This window comes from Rhipicephalus microplus, chromosome 2, assembly GCF_043290135.1.
Source record: "Rhipicephalus microplus isolate Deutch F79 chromosome 2, USDA_Rmic, whole genome shotgun sequence".
In the NCBI taxonomy this organism is placed as follows: domain Eukaryota; kingdom Metazoa; phylum Arthropoda; class Arachnida; order Ixodida; family Ixodidae; genus Rhipicephalus; species Rhipicephalus microplus.
Window position 1 is genome coordinate 106,491,990 of NC_134701.1, and position 16,797 is coordinate 106,508,786.

General features: G+C 44.9%; 1 long non-coding RNA gene across 1 annotated transcript in view; it reads left to right on the forward strand.

Annotated features, from left to right (window-relative positions):
* The window catches only part of LOC142785421 (uncharacterized), an 82,402-nt gene that overhangs the window by 56,444 nt on the left and 9,161 nt on the right, over nt 1-16,797 (forward strand). The gene's annotated exons all lie outside the window — the stretch shown is intronic.

The window sequence follows — 16,797 nt, forward strand, 5'->3', positions numbered from 1 at the left end:
CGATACAAAAGCAAACGTGCTCTACGCTGCTGCCCAATGATGCATTAAATTTCCGAGTTAAAGAGAATATTGCAAATTCTACGACGAAAAGCTGCCGCCACTTTGCGTCATCAGCAGAAATTCTGATATATGAGAGATTATATGTATAGTTGTGGTTCTTTTTCATGAAACACTTCTTTGTAGTTTGCCGTTTTTTAACTCATCACTCCCACCTTAACTATTCCCTCATCACAATCGAGTAACGTGAAGAGGTGGACCAGTTGGCAGGCGCTGAAACGTTTTCAAGAACGCAATAGAGCCTCGAAGTAACATCGGTGTACCTCCTGCACCAATATTGTTTATTTCGTACAGCTAATAAGTGAATAAATAAATAAATAGTTGTTTTCACAACAAGTTGTAGCCGCTGCAAGATATCGGATTGCGTCAGTTCATTATAACTGTTTGGGGGGAGGGGCGAAACCAATGATCTGAGAATAATGAGATGTGCCATTATGGCCACCTTTCGTACTGCATGTCCTACCCTTTTTCTCCTCAATTGATACGCGGCTCCATTGTTCGACTGAACAGTTTCTCCTGGCGAACACGGAATCACGCGACGTTCTGCATATTGTTAGCGTTGAATTTTAAACTCGAGGTTCACCACCAGGGAGCCCGATTGAATTAAAGCCATTCCCAGAACTTGCATCGGCGGAAATTGGAAACCTTGAATCCAAAGCTTGAACTCATCTTCACTAATTTCCAACAGTGTTTGCGCACGCTTTCCTGAATGAGTGAAACATTTGGTTAACGTATATTTTAATTGTATTGCTCCTTTCCTCCCAGTTTTCAATGCTGTACATTAGGCTTAGAACAGCGTCGGCTAGTGATCCCGGACAGCTGTGTCACCGTTCCGTTGTTTCGAAAGCAACTAAGAAATCAACTAATGTTTACAATAGTTTAAACAGTCCTAGCTGCTGCTTTCATTGTTCCAGGCAATTCTGTAAGTAGGTTTTAAGTCGTTTTACACATGAGTGGCTGCCCTACGAGCTTGCGTGCCCTTTTTAACTTGGGAAAGCGTCGATTCTTCATGTTTTATCTGCAACGTTGTCTGTCTGTCTCACTGTATGTATGTATGTATGTATGTATGTATGTATGTATGTATGTATGTATGTATGTATGTATGTATGTATGTATGTATGTATAAATGTATGTATGTCTGTCTGTCTGTTACGAAAATAGCAGTCATTTGTTTCTTTCAACTCAAGAAATAATTGAAAGCCACATCCACTCGTCTGAAGGCAATATTCAGCTGTAGGACCTGTCAATGAGCACAAGTAACGACGTGCAGATGAGGTGTAGAGCACATAAATAAACAGTCGAAACCACTATTAGAAATATTGAACCTTAACTTAATATAAATAGTGTCATTGCTTGTTCAGCATTAAGGTGACGTGAAAGGAAGCCGTCAACCGTGTAAAAATGCATGAGGCTCTTCAGCACAGTCCCTTGGACGAAAAAACTTCATGCAGGAAATGTGCTCGGCCAAGTGTCCGCAGTTCAAGGGGAGAAATTTCAGAAGAAGTTTTATTTTATCGGATGAGGCGTACACAAGTGGAGGTCAACTACAAAAATTCAGACTTCCTCAGATTCACTTAAGTAGTATATATTCTGTGAGGGTGAAATAGCACTGAACAGAAGCAAACCTTGTTTTAGGTGGACGAATTCAAACTCAGCCTCAACAGTTTTTTTTCTTAACCAAACTCACTCAGAATATGCCTCACCAACATTTTACTCAGCCGAACTCACTAAGACTAAAACTCCCGCTTTCTGTCGTTATAATGATGGCGCCTGAGGTGACAGCTTGAATTCTTTGGACCCCAGTGGCGCCCAATTATCTTTTTCGATCATGTCTCACAAAAGTAGTGTTCAATGATATGCCTTTTGATCTCGCACTTTCATATACAAGTTATCCAGCGAATTCAATTCTGTCCAGATAATAGACAGTTGTAGTTTACGATTAGCGTGATACCGAAGGTTAAGGAAGTGGTGTTATCGTGCAGCAAACAATCGTTGTGGACAGCGTCTCCGAGTTAAGAGGGATAGCGCTTATATCATGCCACTTCATCTTTTCATGGGTGGCACTAGTGTGATAGACAGGGTAAGAACGATAGTTAACCTCTGGTATACAGCTGAAATTTTGGTTTTACTAAGCATAGACAATACATTTAAACACATATAAAATTTAGATTCTTTCGGCTCTACCTCTGCGTGCACCCAGTGAGTATTTCAAAGTAAATTACAAGAAATAAACTGTTGCAAAGGAATGAAGAATGAACAGTATGCAATATAAAAACAAGCTATCTTTTTTCTAATTTGACGCTTCTGCAGTACAGCGTTCAAACTACCGTAATGTTCTACGACCAAGATGTATCTCACTCGAGCAAAAGAAAAATGCGGCCAGCCAAGGAGTATCATAAATGCTACTTAAAAGAATATGGGTGCCTCGAATGATGTCTTTCGAACGGTAGATCTCTGACAACCTACCCCCAGGCACAACGTTTTTTCACAAAAAAAGCTATTCGAATAACTTGAGCTCAACGAGACAGCGAAGAAGTTTCTGCACGTATTTCCTGTGGGCAGAAGTACTCGAGTAGATGTTGACTCAGACTCCTTCTCAGACTGTTTTCAAGAAAGTATTCCGTGAACAAGCACCATACTGTCCTCGTTATGTTCTTCAGTACTTGGAAGCGATCCTCACAGGGTACAAATCTCGAGTGATTCTAAAGAGTCGTGAGTCCTAGTTCTTTCGAGTTTTTCTTGCAAGCTGATTACTACACCGGCATGTATAGCCCAAACATCACGCGATAAAAGACTGCCACTGATCAGCCCATTTCAAGGGAAAGCGCGTAGCTCTCATGGTCAACGTGGACTGAACTAGAATAGAGAATCGATTAAGCGCAGAGTTCAGTGTTATGACAGATATACACGCCCCGGCTTGGGCGTACTTTTTGCACAAGAAGTGCGGCTGGTTCCCCGATGGCACGCCGCCATCTCAGCAAGAATAACCGTCAGATGAGTGTTCGAAGTTCGCTTAATTTCGAGTTTTAGGAATTTGTGTAAATCTCCACTTAAGTGTACGTTCACTTGCATGTTGTTTACCAAATTTCCGCAATTCCTTTCAAACGCAATAGAACGAGGGACGGCGAAAAATGGTTTTGTATGCGGAAATGGACGAGTAAATGAGGTGTGAGCGGCAGAAAAAAAATGCATCAGTCTACATAAGAGCTCTGAAACTTTTCGGTAATGGTTTCAGTTTTCAGTGCTCCTTCAGAACGAAGTCAACAAATAATCATAAGGGGGGGGGGGGGTTGTCGGCAACCTCTCTCGACGCACTCAGTTATAGTATTACCGCTATCTGCCTTGGCTCCTTCGCCTTTCATGATTTCAAAAGGCCATCGTCATTCATGTAGAACTCCCAGTAGTACAAATAGTGCTGATTTTTCTCATAGCTTGCCGTGAGTCACGTAGAGAGCCCACCGACATCCAACTGCTTGCTTCAGGCACCACGTAGCATAAGCCATGGGCTAACGCAACTATGCGCTGTGCGTAAAAAAGCAAATTAATTTTTTCAAAAGAAAATAATTTAGCAGATCCTATGAGTCATGAGAATCGTAATACTTAGAAGCAGCCGGGGAGTAAGAGTTCATGGTGAATTTTTTTTTCGGCTTTGAAGAAAGTGGTATGCGGTGGACAAACGTCAATTGTTGTAGTGGCGTACACATCGTGGGCCCACCAGGAAAGCGTACTACACTGGGGTTTACATAACCCAGGTTAGAGCACATATAGCTGCTCAATATTGAAACAAACGGCGCTTTGCGGCGCGACGTTACGAGTATCAGGTTTGACTTTAATTAGCGCATTCTTCTGTGGGCGAGAAACGCTTAAATATAGTTTGAGAATTCATAAGAAAAAATATGCATTTATTAAAGGGCTACGATGGTGTATCCAACAATCGACCCGCAATTCATCGTAACAGGGCACGACGTTTCTGTCATATGTGTGCATAAGTAATGTTTGTTGCCTTATTATCAAAGCACATAGCCAGCACTGCAACCACAATTAGAATTGCAATGACATTAAGTTTGTATGTCGTCTTTTTTCAAAGCGCCCTGATGCCCTGGCACGGCTCTGCTGTTGAATAGCTGACTGACACGACAAACATTTGGGATCGATTCTTGCAGAGGTTGTTATTTTTTTTTGCAGTCGGCCGGTCGATTCTGCCTATTTCACTTTTTCTTAACTATTTCACAATTAGGTTACTTATGTCTTTTCTTACCAATCCGGGGCAGAAACTTTTCATTTTTGTGGCGCAACTGCTGTGGCAATTTTCTGCGTCGCATCTCAAACTCCTGCGGCAATCTGCCCCACATGTCTAAAAAAAAAGATTTGGTGACGTAAGTCGTAGGATTGTCTTGCTATTCATGCCTTGACAGAAAAGTCATACTCTTCAACTGATCTAGTCTCTTATATTAACTTAGGACTACACGATGGTTAGGAGACGATCGCAAAACAGCACAGGCGTAGGTGGCTGCTTCATACGTAAAGAGATGTGCATAAACTCAACATTTCTCTCAGAAATATTTAGTTCCCTAAGCTTATACGGGTGGGTAGTCGTAGAATTGAACAAGCTTTAGCAGTGCACACTCGTCAATGAGGAATCGTGACGACGGCACGCAGTACCGTCTTGATGATGGCATGAGAGACCATCAAGTTGTGATTCTAACATTCTTTGCCCTGAGCATGCCTTGCGCTTGAACTATTCTTGGAAGAAAGAAGCAAGCTAACGGTCAATTTCCTAATTATATTTATTTTTTGCGCGCTACTAGAAAACAAAACATGACGTAGAAAAAAAACAGTGGGCAAAAAACAAACAAAACCTGCTTATTTACTCAGTCATGTCAAAATATGGTGAAAAATACGTATGTCTTTACAAAATACAAACACTCACACATACTCAACAGTCATATTTAGAGATATCCGAATTTTCATCTGAGGCGAAGTTGTCTCAATATCTAATAGCTTTACCTTGTGTGAGTGAACGATACCTTCTTGTTGATAATGACACTGAGTGAGCGCTGATACATGTATACACGCCCGTGCGGCTAATGGTAAGATGTTTTTATAATTCTGTACTTCGGCATTTCGTTTAACTCACGATAAAGTTGTAGTGAGATCAAACTTTTGATGACAATGAGACTTGCAACAATGAGTGTGTCTTGTTTACGGGCTGAGTAATTCGCTCGCAGTTTCATCTATAGAAAAAAGAACTGTCCACTATAGGCTCGGTGTAACCACGTTTTTAATGTCCTCTATTAAGCTAATTCTATTTTATCGTAAAGCCAAGACTAACCAGCTGCAGAATAGCAGTTTATGCACTCACAATGATACACGAATCTTTCAACAAGCAGAGGCGGGTCTATCTGAAACTGCTCTCTCGCAACGGCTCCTCTGCCCAAGACAAAACAGGCTGTGAAGATTTAACGAGATAGAATATTTTAAATGCATAATATAAATAAAACTTCGATGATAAAGAAAGTGTGATATATATTTGTGCTTTATTTTTCACTGATAGCTGGCACAAAACAAAACAGACTGAAAAGATTTTGCAGGATATAATATTATAACGAATTATTAAAAAAAAACTTCGTTGCTATAGAGGTTGTGATTTGCACTTTGTTTTCTATGATAACTCATTGTTTTAAATAGTTGTCATTTTCACTTCTAATTTTCAGAAGATTGGTTAGATGTTTAAAATACAAAGCAGAATACTCTATAGCCTAACACTGTGTTTCAATTATTCACGTTGAAACCAAGTTGAGTAATCTAATGGCTTATTCCTGTGACACACTGTTAGTGCTCATCAAAACAATACGATGAATATTTATTTTTCGCTTGTGTGCTTCCACGGGTGTGCTCCATATTTCAACTCTATTAAACAGGCACCGACAAAGTCGGGGTTTTAAAGGCTGTCGGAAGCTAACTGCGCCTGCGGAAACTGTACTGTCATTCGTTCCAGAATGTTCTAAGCGCTGTTTCGCGTGCCTCGCCTGTTTATTCTCTAAGATATTGGGGCTTTGAAATTTGGCGCTCAAGAAAAAAGTAGCGATACATCATGGTTAACACCATCCGGCACCTTTTCACTATGGCGGTTCCATAGCAGTAAATAACAGTGCCTCTCTTTTATACGTACAAACCCTTTATGCCATTATTTTTTCTCAGAAGTATAGAGGAATGGATGTACCTAGTAAGCTTCTCAGTGTAAAAAAATAGTGTCGCTAATGCCAAGGCGTGTGCTAGGTAAGCCTGGAGTAGAGAACGACGAAGTCGAAATAGAACATCCGGCCATTAGCAAGGGTGCTTGCTGACACAGCACTGTCACTTTTTCTTTTACAATGACAGAGTCCTCGAAAGTGTTTGGTAAAGCTCAGCTGCAAGCCCAAGGTAACGCGCCTTCCAGGTGAACGCCATCACAATTCCTCAACTATGAAGCCCGTGAGCCGACCGCCGCGGCAAATGTGAATACGACCTCCAGCGAATGTCATCCAGGCCTCCTTGTCATTCCTGGGAACTTTTCCAGTGACATTGTACATCGCGCCAATTCCGCTTGGCTTCTTCTCGCCCAGGGACGGCGTATCATGCCTTTTCGGCATGCTACGCCAAGCCTAGGCGAGAATGGGCGCTTCAATCACCATTTGTGGGCGGCCTCCAGGCCTTCTTGGCGACTCAACCTTGCTTCATTGACACCACAGTGCCAGTTAAAACAAATCAAAAAGATTCCGCTTACCAGAGAACGTAGTTTAAGCTTTTAATGGTATGACTCTCATATCTCTAATTCTGACCAAAGCTTGGTTTTGAAGAGACGCCGTGCACGCCTCCTTGGTCACTCATTCAGCCGCCATGATGACCGGAGTGGCTGTAATCTTCGCAGATGTTAGCCCGGTCTCTCTTACGAAATCATGCAACAGCACCACGGATCTAGAGCACACTATCTCGCTACTCCAGTCACGGCTAGCATCTTGATAGCTTCTTGCTTCAAGCTGTTACCAGCCACCGTGCCAACATTGCGCATATTCGATGCCATGTTGGCTGCGGTAGCGTTGCAATAACTTGAGGTCAAGCCACCAAAGAATCCTAGCAAGCTCCGGCATCCCCTACCGGAGATCTCAGATTACCTGGGCTTATTGAAGTCGACATTCTCCGGAATTTGGGTGGCTGTATTACCATAGCTGGCTGCCCGCAAAGTACCGTCAATCTGTGACTCACTGGACAACGCCGACAAATAGGAGTCCACGTTCAACGCTTTCGTTGCTTTCAAGCACGGTGGAGGATTACACCGTGCTCGAAACGTATGGACGAAACCGCAGAAGTGGTGCATAGCTACAGATCACCATTGAAACTCGGGACATAGGTTTGAATGCGTTCGGCAGCAATCCTGAGCCGAGTGGACCTTCAAGCTCATTGCAGCTTTTTGGAGCACTGGCTTCCGCCTCTATGCCACTGCGCTAATCAAACTGACGGTTCTCCAGAGACCCTTCCCCATGACAACCTTCGTGAAAGATGTTGCCCTAACAATGCAGCATCATCGAATCATCTTAACTAGCAGCTGTGCCCTGAAGACCACTGCTGGCCTCTTGTTTTAATGACGTGTGGAGAACACGAAAACAGGTGACAAAGTACGCTTCATCGTAAATATATACGACCATAGCCTTGAGAACCTTCTCTCAAACTTGATTTATAGCGACCAACGCAACCACTATGTCGGAGCTCCTGTAGTCGCAGACCCGCAGCATATCCTCACATCGAGCCCTGAATCTCTAACAACACACACTTGTACGTCAAAAGATATATTTTCGAATGACTTTTGTTAACAGAATAGACTTTTCACCATCACAACTAGATCTCTCCATCGTTAGCTTCCACAGCAATGAGCACCAATGCGGCAGATTTCGCGGCAGCCAATGGCCATGAGTGCAATTTTTATCGATGTGCCCCAGACAGAGAGAGCGAACATTGGCTATTTTCACTAAATACGTCATTAAAATGACAACAACAAGCATGCCATACTGAATCCTGATGCAACGCCTGAACGAACAATAGCCGGCCTAGAATGCAGATACTGTCTCCTTTTTTGGCCTTGTGACAGCGGCGCAGGCTTCAAAAATGAAGCCTTAAAGAAGGAAGCACCTGTCCTTGACCGTCTTTGGCCTCGTAAAGCCACCATTTCAGGAAAGCCACCATCATTTCCTGGAGCATGGCAACCACAAGCCAGATGCCGCTAAAAGTGCCGTTCAGCAAGGGTGGCGTCCAAGCCTCCTCGTCGCCCGTGTACCTGCCGCCGCAACAAGCAGCGTCCGTTGAAGGCGTCGAGACATGCTCTGCAACTCAACTCAAAAACATTTCACATCCGCTGACAGCAGTCTTGTATTCCATGTGGCTCACCCGACGATGCTGTGAAAATCATCCGCGAAAACTTATGCTTGTCTTGGCAACTTCAAAGCTTGCCGTCTTCGTACGGGTTCATCCTAACCCCTCGCGCGAGTGCCTTAGCCCCCGAAGTCTCCGCAGCCATCGCCCCTGGTTTCTCCAGATCCCCACTCGACTTACCCATGCACGTCATAGGGGCGCCAGCCTTCCTCACCTACGAGCTAGGCCACTTGTTTGGGCGAACTCCTAGATTATCGTACTCAACGTAACCATCAGTAGTTGCATTCAAACTACCGGTGTTCCGCAGTTTGAGGATGTTGCTGTCTTACGGACCAAATGGATACACGCTCTCGGCATCAGTTAAGCCTGGTCGAAAGATTGAAAAGTGGAGTGGGCCCCTGACTGCCTTCATGTTTCTGCTAATGCCTCGCACAAGTGAAGATGAGAGAAACAATCCTGGCCGGAGTAGTGTTTCAGGTGGAGCTATGTAATGAGTCCAAGCACACAACCTCGGCGGTGGAGTTCGGGCGGCAGCCAACCTGCCCTGCTTTTGCGATTAACTTCACGAGGTGCTGTCGTCCATTTGCAACAGCTGTTTCCTGTAGTATTTACGAACAGCTTAGCAGACCACGCTGCGTGAGTCATTGACAGCAGTAGTGAGGTGTACTCTCTACAGATCTCAGACTCCCCGTTAATGTCTTTTTCAGTTCAACCCTTGGTAGAGACCAAGGCCAACTTATAGCCACAGCAGTCGGCAAGCCGACCTTCACGATGATCAGAGCTTGAGTATCTGGAGGCATCGGTATACTCTGCGACAATGTGAGCTCTCTTTAAAACAACTGAACACGAAGCACTAGCCACCACATTGAAGAGCCCCATCATTAGCGGTCTACATCGCTCTCATTGGCTCAGTCCACTGACATTTGCCTCTCGCAAAGTGCCGTCTCCTGAAAGATTCTTGAGTGGCTATAGTGACTGAGGATGTCACAAAAAACCACCTGCAACAACCCCCATTTGCATCTGAATGTAAAACCTTTGACTGGGATGGCTGGACAGCCCAATGCAAATTGTCAAAAGCCAGCAGTTTGAGCATCAGTAATTCTCGCCGCAGTGGTCTAGTGGGTAAGGTACTCGACTGCTGACCCGTAGGTCGTGGGATCAAACCCCGGCTGCGGTGGCTGCATTTTAGATGGAGACGAAAATGTTGTAGGTCTATGTGCTCAGATTTGGGTGTACATTAAACCCAGTGCACGATGAACCCTGTTGGTCGAAATTTCCGGAGCCCTCCACTACGGCGTCTCTCATTATCTTATAGTGGTTTCGGAACGTTAAAGCCTTCATATCAATCAGTCAGCACCAGTAAGATATCGGGAATATCACATGAGAATAATCTTTCTCGCAAGCCAAGACATAAACTTGACCCTGTGATGCCACAGATGTGAGTGGTATACCTCATATTCTCTTGACGCAGGAAAAATGGCACAGAAGTCTCCACTTAGAATGCACAGAGATGTTACAAACAAGAGACACTGCCCTTTTTTCGCAACTGTGACAGGATAGCCGTCATGATAACGTGAAACTGATACGAACCCTCTGCATCAACCAGGATTACCTGGTATTCCTTCATGCCACTCATAACAACAATCATTCACTGCATAGACCGCACCTGCAAAGACCACCCCCACAGAGTCCATGCAGTCCTACTGAATGTTCGCTGTACAGCAAGACAAGTCCTGGCGTACGAACAAATGACTGGCGTGGTTTAGACAAGGCCACGTCTAATAGTTGATTTCGGGAGTTTTCGCATTACCACAGCAGGACGAAAACCTGAGGCCAGATGTGGCTGCCAATCTCAGCCACCTGAGTCTTCGCACTACTTCACAGCACATCATTAGGTGGAGGAGAAGGACAATGAAGGCCTAGTGAGTGTAGCCCGCTGAAGCTATCCGGTAGCTCGGCATGGTAGTCGCAGCTATGGCTGAGCGTAAGGATGACCGCAACACTGAAACATGGGTGCACACTAGGGGATACTAGGCAGACGAGAAAGACGATTGTGAATAAGAACAGTGCGGCTGTTCTACAGGCATTGTCTGTTGTCGTTCCCTTATAATGCACTGACGAGCTCGGCTTAAGCAACGACGTTTCATCTGAAAACTTCATCTCTGTCAGCAGTGGTTCGTGCAATGATTGTGTCCACGACTACAGACGTAGTATAGAGCCAACAAGCATCAATGTTTTGGCGCAAATACCACAGAAAATTAAAGAATGAAGATAGCAACCCTCATGCAGCCAGTCATATACATTCTGTGTTAAGCGTGTATTTTTGGAAGATTACTCAAACCTTCAAAAAGACCACATAGCCACATCTAGGGTGACATAGATATGTACTAAGTGCGAGACATTCACTGCATCACACGCATTGTAACTCGCTGGAAGCACATGTGACCACTCTTCAGATTAAGTTGCAGGTTAGTTAGGACCAACCACGCAGGTGCAGTCATTTTCGTTCTCCAGAAAAACTTCTGCAGCTTGATCGCAATCCAATGCTACAGCATGCCGAGTGTAGAGAAGGTAGTACCGCTATTGCGAGTGCACACACTAGGCAAGTTTTATGAAGAGAGCGACAAAGTATAGCGCAGCCGGTCCATTGCAACAGTGTGGTCTGCCTGTCTATTTTTACAGTAGATACAACGAGTAAATGCCTCTGGTGCCTGTAATCAAGAGCTGGTGCTCTTCATTACCTTCAAACAAGATTGGTGGTCCTTATTAGTGGCTTCTATACTAAGTGTATGCCTCTGCTTGCAGACGTTTGATTTTGTACCTAATAATAATTTCTTTAGTTAATGGACAAAAAAAGAGTTAACTTGACGGGCGTCTGTCACAGAACGAGCGCTCAAAAAGGGCGCGCCGCCAACTTCTCGCGAGGAAACGCCGGAGTGACGCCGCAAAGTCAACGATAAAAAAAGAGGAAAGAAAAGAAACATCTAAAGGATCCCCGGGTGCGCGACTCTCCCCCTCGAAAGCGTGGCTCCGCTGATGAACCTCCTCTCCCCACATCGGCGGCCGAGCAAGCACTCGAAATTTCTAGATGGAAAGGGGCGTGGTCATGCCGGGTTGAGTCTTTCGTCGCGGACGGCCTTCGTATCCTCTCGACTTTTCCCCCAGCCTTCGCTGCGCATCGCGCCGACGAAATGATGAGAACCTTCTGGAATCTCGCGGGGAAGGTATTTAATCGAGAAGCCGAGACGAAGGATCAAGAGAAGACGGAAGATAGCGCCAGAGCGCGTGGGGTATCCCGCTATGTAGTCAGCGAAGGTTTTGTCCGCAGGGACAAAAGCAGGAGAAGACGTGAGGTTTCCTGGAGGAGAAACGTTGGAGGAGAAGACGGAAGATAGCGCCAGAGCGCGTAGGGGTTCCGCCCTGTAGTCGGCGAAGGTTTTGTCCGTAGAGACAAAGCAGGAGAAGAAGAGGATTTCCACCTGAGGGGTGACGACTCGAGCTGCAAGCAAGAGTGTGTGTTTACCGCTATCGAGCGAAGACGCGTGGCAACAGCTGCGTGTGGGAAGCCGACGTGTTTCCGGCGAAGAAGTTTGAAGCTTGGAGAGTGGCCAATTGAAGACGCGAGGTTTCCTGGAAGAGAAACTTCACGGGCCAAATGAATACGCGAGGTTTCCTGGAAGAGAAACTTCGGCGAGGTTTCCTGGAAGAGATACTTCGAGGCAGCGGAACGACAGAGGTTTCCTGGAAAAGAAACTTTGGGGGCCGCGGAACGAGAACAACGCTGGACTTCGAGTGAGTGATTCTCGGAAGAGTATCATCCAGACTTCTGTTCCAACAACTTTGGACTGAATAGGTTTTCTATCTCTTTAGTCTTTAAGTGTCTTGGTTGTTCAATGCATGTGACTGATTTGTAGTGCGTATTGTTGTCTGTGTCCGTTGTTTCGAGTGTGGCTGATTGTACTGTGTAGTACGTTGTTTTATTGGTGACATATTGTACTCAACTATTGTGGAGTGTGCATACTTGTCTATTGGTTTTGATCTGCCATTATTGAGAATATAATTCTGTTCTGCTTATCAACTCTGACTTGTTCTTTGGGCCACAGCCGGCGTCCGCTGGTGCACCGAAAAGGACCACTTCTAAATTGTCCACGCTTTCGTGGTGCGGCTCGGGGGGCCGATACTTCGGCCCTTGGAATTAGCCCGGCGATCGCCTCCCTAATTAACGGGACCTGTGTGACGGCGTATGGGTTGCTACCGTACACTATATAAAAGGGAAAGGTGGATAAAGAAGGAAAGCAGAAAGCAAAGATTGCAACTTCAACCTTGATCGCAGATAAACCTTAGGGTTTGAGGCTGAGGTCTGCAGAAGTCAGCTGTTCAGGTTACTTGGGTTTCTGTGGTCTACGGTGGCACAGGAAAATAATTTGGTGCTCGACGCAAGTAGATCAAACCATACAAAATTTATCAGCTCTTGGAGGCACTTGTGCGCAACAGTTGAGTCACAAGAGCAGCATTTAGCACTGAAGAAACGACGAAGGTCACCAGCTTTCTCATACTAATCTGAAGTTTAGAACGATTTAACAAATGTCTGTCGTCACGACCTATAAATGCATGAATAGAACGCGCACCTAAGTTCAGGTGGCCTCTTTTCTTTACCAGCCAGCACATCAGCGACCATTTGGGGAGCTCGTGAAAATTGCTATCTCGAATAATTTGAGATCATCTCACCAAAGTTTTTTCGACATCATTTTTTCAGCTCCTATATAACAGTGGTATAGCAGAAGTTCTTGGAAAAACAAGGCGCAATAAGGCTTTAAACAGCAGTTTTTTTTGTTGAGTTCGGTGAGCACCTATAGCAGCAATCTGTATACGGTCGACACAGCTAAGCTTTGAAATCTTTCAAGAAGCATAGCAGTAGGAGCACAGTGACCGGTAGAGATCGTAATTCAGAGAACAGAGGTGCAAGCTTTACTCGACGCCTGACCCGATGTTCATTAGCCACAGAATAAAAAAAAGGTTAGCTAAGACGCCCAGCGGTACCAGCAAAAGAATTTGATGAGTTCCAGGATTGCGAAGCTGTAAGGCACTTCTCGTAATGGTGATTGTTTGAGACACAGAATTATTTGCTCTAATATTTGCAAGAACAATGTAATACGTGAAAGTGAGGGCAGGGTTTTGCCCAGTACGGCAACATATGAAAACAGGTCACTTAGCGCGATGAACAGTTTGAAAGAAAGGCGGCTGGCACAGCTGAGAAAAGGGGAGCAAGTTTTCTTGGAGGCTTTTCAGATATAAAAATTTGGCTTAAATTTATGCAGATGCTTTTGCGAAAAATAAAATATCTTGTGGTAGAGCTTCCCATGATGCAGTAAGAATTGGTTCCCGAAAAACAGGTTCTTTGATGTTTAAGGACTATTCACGGTAAACTTGGCCACACACTCGTTTTATGAATTTTATGGGCGTCGGCTTAAGTAGGCGAAAATAATTCTGTGTGTTAGTGCTCTTAGCAAACTACCCCAAAAAGCATCGCAACTATCATGATTGTTTCCAAGAGTTATTAGACTTTGGGCAGGATTCGATCATTTTATTGTAATGCAAGCATCAGCAATCATACTGGAATGTATTGTCAGGCAGTCTAAAAACTGACGTCTTGCGCACACGTTGAGGTTAACAACGACTGAGAAGGGCGCTCACAGCAAGTATTGTTTTTAGGGGCGAAGCTCTTTATGGTGTCTTGTGCGTCCCCTGTTCTCGTAGTGCGTAGCCTGTGGAGCATACCCACATGCCAGTGGAACAAACGCGCCCTCGGGCACATATCCGCATGTCCACATGTTACGAAAAACGTAGCATGGCATTGTTACCACGCTCATAGTGTTGACAAAGCGCCTACAGCAGAAATGTGATGCATGCTGAAGCGCAGTGTTCTGGTCGCTACTTGGTCGCCGCCGTAGAGAGGATAGACACGTAAACAGAGCATATCCGTAGACTTTCTCCTAATTGATTTGTTTGGCTGCAGCACTTTTGTTTGACGTTGTACACGCTTGTACGCTACATAACCAAGACAACTCTGCGCAGCAGCCGCTGCGACCTGGTCTCGCGGCGTCCACTGTGCGACTCTCTCCCGGCTTTGCAGGCAACATCCCGAGTGCCCGCCCTGAAGCAAAACCAAAAATGACCACACAAACGCCTCCGTTGACGACTCAAATCAGGTAGAACAAATTTAAATAGGTATATTCACAGGGTGAATGATGACGAGTAGGCTAAGCTCCGGAGAAAATCATAAGTACACCCTGAATCTTCCGCGTAATTCGCCGAATCGATCGTCGTTTGAAGGCGTGATAAACGCTCTGTGTGTATGCCCTGTCGCTTAGACCTTCCGCTCTCGTACGGCAGGAGTTTGGTAGTGGCGTCGCGGACCTTTGTGGCGCGTCAACAGAGAATGAGTTTTATCACAACGCTCCCCCTTGCATACGGCACCGCACTAAATCTAACGATTGCCTTCGACCAACGACAGGCGCCATATGTTATATCATTCCTATTATAACATCTCGCATCTTTATGTATTAACTACAGGTACCGCCATCTAGATTTATAGCATGTCGCATCTATTCATCACCTACAAGTATCACCATCTAATCAACACTCTAAGTACCACCATCTAGTATTATAACGTCTCGCATCAACTAACGCCATCTAGTGAAACTGCAAGAACTAAACTAGAGGTGGCTACCTTATAATACTACTGCAACTACATACCTCGGAGGATGTACAGACCCACGTCATAAGGAGCTTCGCCCCTAAAAGAAGCGAGATAGCGGTATTTGAAGTGTTCACTAGATGGACGGACGGAGGCATGAACGGACAGACAGACAAGCAGACAGACAGACAGACGGATGGACTGACCGAAGAACTGACGCATGAACGCACGCGCAGACGAACGCATGGACGGACGCATGAACAGATGCACGAACAGGAGCATGTATGAATGTACTGAGAACAGATGGACGAACGCATGAACGGACGCACCAACGGACGCACGAACGGGCACACGTAAGGACGCACGGATGAAAGCATGGACAGATTGATGGACACTTCACTTCACTCATCGTCATTAATTCCGTGGATAGGCTGCGAATTTTTTTGTATTCTCGTTGTAGGTGCAAGTTTGCGCAATAAAGGATTTCGTATATACCAGTACTCGTTCGACACTCTTGACACCCACTAATACGTTGAATGTTCAAGAAGGTCAACACTAAACAAAGATAGCTGTGTGGCATGTATAGCGTGCTTTTAGCTCCTCGGAGTCGCAGCTCTTGAACAAACGTCTACAATAAAAAAGTCCTGTGACACTTTTAAAGGTAGCCATTGAATGAGTTCCTGATAAGTCCTGGATTCATAAATTTACCACAGCAAAAAGATTTATAATTCGTGGAGCACGAGCGGAGTTGCTAAGATTTGCCAAGTTGTCTTATTTATTTTTCCTCTTCTCTCCACGAAACTACTGAAAGTTAAGAGGCGAGAGTTGCTACAATGTAAAGAAAATATGTCACATCTGGCTGCGGATCTTTAGTATTTTTTCTGTTTTTTGTTCGATTGCGCGACTTTCAAGTGGTATCGAGCCCGCCGGCGTGGAGAAGTACCCGTCTTCTACGTCAGCCCTGGTAACCACCGAGCACACCATGCTCAAATACGCCAATGGCTGACATTTGGTCATTGACACAATGATATTTGAGGCTCTAGCGTCATTTTTAGGGAGAACAAAACGCGCTTTCAGAGGATTCTGAGAATGTATGGTTCATTCGAGGTAACATTTTGTGCTACAGTATTCGAATTACGTGTTCTCGGCAGCCTCGACTACCCATAAGCAGCGTTTTCTCACCATGCTCAAAAAGTGTTGCAGATCCTCTTTGGCATTTATGCGAATTCCCGATGCTGCACCGACAGGCATCGTTATTTTGTAATTTTTGCTTCATTCATTACACTCGCTGACATAGAGTGGTTGGCATTTCAAAGACCTTATGTTCGTGCATCTGCGTAGCATTCAGCAACGAACACTGTCCTCCAACTTAACAGCAGAGATCAAAGTAGTAACTTCCACTGATCTTTCCATGTAGTTAACTTAGGCTTGAAGTGTTTAAAAAGGTTATGAGTTTGGTTAGCTCCTAGAGAAGTTTATTAGGCACGGTAAAAACTGCTACTCGGCAAGTTGGAGGTCTAGTTTGTCGGGAAACATTCCAAACAGTTTCTTAAGGATGTTCAGAAAAATGCTATAAACGCAATGCAGATCTAAGGAAGCTAAGTTATCCAGCGGCGCTCTATTCAAATGTAAATGGA